The 7,603-nt window shown below is 33.5% G+C and overlaps 1 long non-coding RNA gene across 1 annotated transcript; it reads right to left on the bottom strand.

Moving 5' to 3' along the window:
• Positions 1–1,661: 1,661 nt before the first annotated feature.
• Positions 1,662–4,113, bottom strand: LOC148285398 (uncharacterized). Its single transcript, XR_015822149.1, has 2 exons — positions 3,776–4,113; positions 1,662–3,493 (listed from the first exon to the last, which is right to left on the bottom strand). It is a non-coding gene; the product is annotated as an uncharacterized LOC148285398 (long non-coding RNA).
• Positions 4,114–7,603: the final 3,490 nt, after the last annotated feature.

Here is a 7,603-nt window from a genome sequence, read left to right on the forward strand (position 1 = left end):
TACAACAGTGTAAGTCACTCTCCAAGCTCAAGAGTTAGTCTCTTTTTTTGGAGAGTTACAGTGATTACATTTACTAGATGTATAAAAGTAGATATATATGGAATTTTAAAAAAAAACCTTTTATGAAATTTATTAATAAAAAATAAAATAAAAAAATAAAAACATCCATTGTTCACCCTCTAATTTCTAGTTTGTATGTATCTCAGACGCTGCACAAATGTAATAACAAAAATAATGTAATGTTTGATCGATTTGCTAAATTCACATGTCATACATATATTATGCTCTGTCGTTTTTTCAAATGATTGACGCACGAAACGTAAGATACGAGTAATTATACAATTAATAATAATGATGTTTTATTGGATAACATTTCCTTATTCCATGTTTTTATTTATTTAGTAATTTCTGATACAAATTAAAGTACCTACCTATAGGTAGATGAGATGCACCGAATATGGCATACGTCCCTAATCTGAGATGAAGGTGTTTCTCAAAACTTAAGCATGAACGCCCTCTATAACCCAGAGTACCTACCCACTTCCCTAACGACTGACCAAAACATTACATCCCCGAATACCAGACGCACTACAAGCGTCAGAGTCAAGGATTACGTTTTAGTGCCTTCCCGATTTGATATTTAACTAAGCATCACTTTATTATTATTCAGTATTTTGAATTTCAAAACACATTCTCAATATGTAACAAAAAAAATCATTTATGTGAAGATTGCGAAATGTAATAGATATACAGGGTAGTGTTCTTATATATAAAACAATAATATGTCCACACATAAATTACTGTTCTTCCATTCTTTTTTTATGCAATGAAGGAGAAATTAAAAATATACAAATTCTTTAAAATAAGGCGATGAGGATTATACTCAAAAGAAATATCTATTCTAATGTAGAAATAATGCACAAAGAAATTGGGTTGCTCACAGTAAAGCAGCAAATTAATTATAATGTAGCGATTTTTATACATGAAATAATTAAGGCGATAAATAAAATAAAAGCAATAAAATTTGACCAACAATGTAATACATATGAAACAAGGGATAGAAAAAAGATAAGATTACCAATGAGGAGAAAAACAGAATCTCAAAACTCATTGTACAAGGGATTGAAGCTGGACAGTGGTTACCGGAAGAAATAAAGGAGATAGAAAAGATCAAAATATTTCAAATTAATTTGAAAAAATATGTTATTGAGAAATTTTGAAAAAAAAAATTGTAATTTTATTAAAAGTTTATATTAGTTCTTAAGATGTTATGAACTAACATAACAAAGCATAAATAAAATTAAAAAATGTCCACAAAATTATCAATAGTTTTTTTATTGGTAGTATTCCATATTAAAATTTGGTAAGGTATTCAAAATAAAATACTTTTATTGGATTTAATTCTACTTGTATTTTTTCGATGTTACTATTTTTTGTTTTAGAAGCAACGTTTTTATTATTATTTTTGGCGATATTTTTCCGAAACATTTCCTAGATACTGCAGCCATATTTCTTATCTAAATTAATGATGCCACGAATATTCGGCATCTATTCGGTATTCGGCCTATTCGGCCACTTTTTTGCTATTCGGTATTCGGCCGAATAGTGCGTACTATTCGGCCGAATACCGAATAGCAAATCATGTAAAAAAAGACACGTTATTTTCCTCAAAAATTATGTATTTATTTCCAAATTACAACATTTTAGTACTTAAAATTAATCAGTGGTAAGTTGTGATGGATAAAAACGAGCTTTTCAGCATTTTCTGGTAGCAAACGATTGCGCTTTTCATCGTAAACGTTACCAGCCTCAGAAAATAACCTCTCACTATAAACGCTACTTCCAGGCGAAGAAAGATAAACTTTTGCAAATTTCGAAAGGTTCGGGTATTGTTTTTCGTTTGCTGACCACCACTTGTAAGGATCGGCCTTCCGATCTAGGCGAACAGTTTTCAAATAAAAATCCAACTCGTTTGCCACAGCATTCTTCTCCACGTCCTCCTCATTATTATTAACATTATCTGTAGCGACTTCTTCAAAACAGTTCCAGAAACTGTTGTGTGTTTCAACAGTCCTATCATTTTCATTCGAGTTTCTTTTCTTACGCGCTGGAGAAGAATCGTCATCGGTACTACTTAGTTCATCACAACTTTTTTTTAGAGCTTCTAGAAGAATATTTTGTCTTGCTCTTTCTGCTTGAACCAATCCTAGAAAACTCGTTTTAAATCGAGGATCCAGAAAAGTAGCAACCAGATATTTATTTTTATCATCGAAGCTGAATCGCCTTTCTAGCTCGGCCTGCAGTGAAGATCTCATCGTGACTAAATTAGGTACTTTCTCAGCTGTCTCTGCTTTTCCCAGATATTTTAATAAAGTTACTGCATGTGGAATCACTTCAGAGATGCAAGAGATACCTGCGCTAGATATTTTTGTTATTTCCTCGAATGGTTTGAGGAGTTTGATACACTGTTCCAATAGTTCCCATTGAGCATGTGTCAGATTTATTAAAGTTTCATGATCTGTTATGTACAAGGAGACAGCTCGCTTTTGTTCTAATAATCGCTCCATTAAATAATAGGTAGAATTCCAGCGTGTGCTCACATCTTGTACTAGTTGGTGGTTTGGCAAGTTAAGTTCTTGTTGAATAGATTTAAGTTTCTGCTCTGCTAAGCCAGAATGATTAAAATGGGTAACAATTCGTCTCGCAGCGGCTATCATCTGTTGTACTTCTGGTTGAGATATTAGCAAATGATCTATAGCTCGTTGCAGTGAATGAATAAAGCACCTACCTGAATCATATCCTGCATCTCGCACACCTTTTATCATATTAGAGCCACTATCATGGACAAGTAAATGGAGCTTGGATTGAGGAATAATCCATCTTTCTGTAATAGCATTGAGTTCTTTTGCAATATTGATACCAGAATGTGAGCCAGGAAATGATTTCATAGCTAAAACGCCATGTTCCAGAATAAACTCTGGAGATATCCAGTGCGCAGTGAAGCTCAGAAAGCTCTCGTTATTGTGCTGGCATGTCCATATATCAGATGTCACTGATAATGCTGCTGCCTGTGAAATAATGGCTTCTATTTTAGCACAAATTCTGTTGTATATATCCGGAACAATTTTCTCGGTCATGTAAGTGCGACCAGGTACTTTATAATGGGGCAAAGCGTTTGCCATAAGTCTCTGAAATCCAACTCGTTCCACAAGTGACAATGGTTCGTTGTCCAAAGCAATCATTTCGCCAATCAAGTAATGATATTTTATTGATTTCGGATCATTAATGTCCCAGAGCAATTTCCTTTCTGATGTTTCCTTCAGGGTGAGCTGCCGTTCTTTTGATCTGGACGTTCCAGGTTCTGCTGGCATCTTTGCATCGGTAGAAGTAGAAGTACCGCCTATGTTGTTGCCACGTGTCGATGGAACATTAATTAAAGCAGCGTATTAGTCAGCATGTTTGGTTTTAAGATGGTTTTTTAAAGAGGTTGTAGCTGTAAATAAAAGAAAATTAAATTAATTATAATTAAATAAGTTATTTTATATATTTCCCTTATCTATCTTATAGAAAATCAAATAAATATAGGTATATAAATAATTTCTCATAAAACTTTATTCCATAACATATATAAGTGAATAAAACTATTTCGAATTTATTAAAATTAACTTAGCGTTTTCCTTTTTATAAGATTTATATAACAACAACGCTGTCTAAACTTTATTCACTTCAACAAAAACAATAAAACATAACATAAATTTAAATACGTTTTACTTACTTGCTTTCTTTCCTTCTCCGCCTCTTGAGATCTTGATGCTACATAACAAACACTGGGCCAGTTTATTATTTTCACTACAAATCTCATAATATTCCCATATGGGCGATTTTTTATTAACCGGTGTCATTTTATAAGCCTTTTGACGAAAAAACAATTGAAAATGAACTAAGGAACAAACTTCTTAGCAAAATAGTAATTAAGTTTCACTTAACGTATTATTTATAAACTAACAAAGCGCTCCGTGACGCAATTTACTCGCAATTGAAAAAAATACAAACAATGTTTGCTTGCACCCCGCCCCGCGCGCCCACCGTCGTCGCCTGCCGCGCGAACGCAACGAGAAAAACAGGTTGTGACTTGTCTTATTCCAGCTAACGCGCCCCCACCAAGCATTCGGCGGCCGAATATTCGGCGCTTCGGCCGACAGCGTTGCCGAATATTCGGTATTCGGTATTCGGCCAATTCACTATTCGTGGCATCTCTAATCTAAATTGTTAGAATCTTAGGGGTATGAGTTTTTTGTATGAACACTCTTTTTTAAAATACATATTGTCTTTGATTTTATGGTTAAAGCTGTTATTTTTTGCTATGGTTTGTATTATATTTGATTCTTAATTGAATGACTATATTTTGTGGGTAGTTTATTAACCTATGAATCATGAAATGGTATGCTGCTAATTTATGTGTCCATGGATGCATTGAGGATGCGAGGATTGTGGTGTCTGTAAAAGTAAAATTAAATCCAATAAAAATATTTTACCTTTGATACCTTACTAGATTTTTCTCAATATTTTACTGATCAACATTTATATAGTCTTCATTTTGTGTTTTTATAATGTTTTAAAGTTTTTTTTTTCTATGAATATATTTGTTTGTATTTATTGATCTTGTTCCTAATATGGGATATCTAGGCGAACTGAAATTAGGAACATTGTTTCTAGTACAGAATTCTAGTGAAACTAAATTCATTCTTATTTTAATTTTTACAGGTTATTTCCAGGTTTCAGACTCTTTTTAAAACAGAACTGGAGGGCTTGTAAAGGAAAAGAGGAATAATTAAAATGGGCACAATGAGTGAATCCAGTGCAAATCCTGCCATCATTGGTGTTATATTGAGTACTCGAGGGCCGAGTTAATCAAATAAATAAGTAAGTGATTGTTGCTTACAAAAGTAAAAATTCAGAGTATCTCATATTAGGAGCACTTTTTTGAAAGCAGGTTTTTATGTTGCTTCACTTTTTGTTTAAAATTATGACATTAGTATGTTTAAAAAAAAAAAATCTATTACATTTAAAGATACATAAAAATCATCAATGTTTTGGGTTTGTTTAAATTTTCGTAGACAAGGACTGGATTCAACCCCCTAATACAACAAGGTGAAGAACATTTTCTAGAAGATAATATAGAAGTCTAGGCATCAACAGGGCACCAGCCAATGCCTGTGGATGCCCTGTGGATGCCTTGACTTCTATTTTCCCTTCTCTAAAATGTTCTTTATCTCTGGTATATTATGTTTACATAAAAATGTTCCCAACGATTTCAATATGCAAAACTTAATGAACAATTTTTTTATTTTATTTTTTATTTAATGCACAAAATACACAATTTTACATAGACACAATTATATATTTTTTATGTCCCGACTTGTTCCGTGTTAAGTCGGGACTCTTCGATATATAAATCAAAAATATTTATTTACTTATTAAAACAATACACACGATTAAAACATTAAAACAAAACAACATGCAAAATAATCAAAACAATAAACAAAATAATAATTAAAAAATATAAATAATAAAAATTAATACATGTCGAAAAATGGAATATGGAAAAGTTATATAATAATACGTATGACAGTGATGATATACACATGTACGTATATGGATAATAATAAAGACAGCAGCGATGTTATATATTTATTCCCGAAGCAATCTCATACAGTGGTCTTTACCCATCGATACAATCCAACTATGGATCTTCATCTTAAATATAGACGTTGTTTTGGAGAACTTAATATGTTCATCCAAGACGTTGAACACTCTTGGAGCTATGTATGAAAAGTGTCTCCGAGCAAACATCGTACGTGTTCTCAGTATTAAGAAGTTTAGGTTACGCGAAAAGCTCGTGCGGGCATTCTGTTGGCAGTTGGGACCTCCTTCCGTAGTCGCCTGGCCAGATAATTGTCAATACATTATTGATATAGATTTGACGAATATCAAGAACTTTTCACAATTGAAATAGCGGTTCAGATGGGTAGGTCGGAGGGCACCGTTTTTGCGTCTTGATTAGGGGGTTCGCGACAATTGTCGATATCATATTTAGTAATATGTTTTTCTCTAAGCGATTCCATATTCGGCACATCTACTCTATAAGTGGTTTGATAAAAAAATACACGGAATATTTTAATTTCGATTGAAATACGTAATTATAAGAGCCTTTAAGTGGGTTTTGTCTGACAGTGCGCGTTTCATTTCATGTTAAAATTTGATTACTTTAGTTTTATGTTTATTATTACAACTATCATTTCATGTTATTCTTGTACATACATATGAATTATTTTTATGTTTGTTTTCATGTAGATTTTGCTATTTCTGTGCTCATTGTAATTTGTAAATATTTTTTTATTTGCTGCCAATATTCTTCTTCTTTTCCACATCCTCTCTTGTGAAGCATGTGAACATCACCAGTTGCCTCCAGGAGACCCTATCGCCCGCCAGCACTTTCGCCTCCTCCCACGTCAACCCAGCGCCCCTTAGTTCCGCCGAATAAAGTCGAAAGATCGTCATCAAAGAGCGAGAACCCGCAGGTTTAAAGAAGAGGCAACTCAGGTTTAGGTTCTCCTGAGGCATGCGCAGCACGTGTCCAAGCCAGGTCCACTGCCGCACCCTCAAGACGCTTGTCGGACTTCAATGTTAGTCATATAATCGAACCACTTTATACCTAATATTCTCCTCAAGCACTTACTCTCAAAACTCAGAAGTTTTGTGTTCTAGGCTTTGGTAAGGTGCTAAGATTGACACACATATGGAAGTAGGGTAGACTGGGTACGGTTGTGACGATTTTCATTTGATCGCCCATAATTTTGTTTGTATGCCAATTATCTGAAAGGAAGAAGTTTTAGATAGGAAAATGTACATTTGGCTACGCATAAATACTAAAATTTTGTCCCTAAATACAATGGTTAACTCATCGGAGCAAATTAGAAAAAAAAAATGTCACAACCGACCACACCCCAGGGGCGATTGTGACAGTGCCCAACCCACTCCATCGCAAAAAAACAACCGCCATGACAATACAAAATACTTTACGAACAAAGTAATTGCTGCTAATAAACTAATAATGTTAAACTTAAAACAAGGAAAAACACTCATTACTCTATCTGCACACGTATAACAACAATTATTAAAATAAATCAAATAAAAATACTTACTTTTTAAGGAATATGGTCGATGTCTGACGCAATATTGCGGAAAACGTAAGACGGGTACGCCGTTCTTCACTCCCCTGGCACCCTTCCCGCTATACCTTATAGTTTCGCTAATACGACGACTGTCCCAACCCTACCCTGGAACAACTGTACCCAGTCTACCCTACTGGCATTATACAAAAGGTTTTTACCTAAAGAGCTGAAATATATACAAACTCAATTCCTGAATTTTAAAATATTTTTTTTTTAAAAACATAAATAAATAAATAATCGAATCACTTACGCAAGTATAGTACGATTGTGACTAATTCAAAATGTGTTCAAAATTAAAAAAAATGTGTATATATTATTTTACCTGCTGACATTTATTTATTTATTTGGTTTACTAACAATGAAAAATA

Source organism: Micrasema longulum, unplaced genomic scaffold (assembly GCF_059751315.1).
Source record: "Micrasema longulum isolate JH-2025_06_02 unplaced genomic scaffold, ASM5975131v1 h1tg000037l, whole genome shotgun sequence".
NCBI lineage: Eukaryota > Metazoa > Arthropoda > Insecta > Trichoptera > Brachycentridae > Micrasema > Micrasema longulum.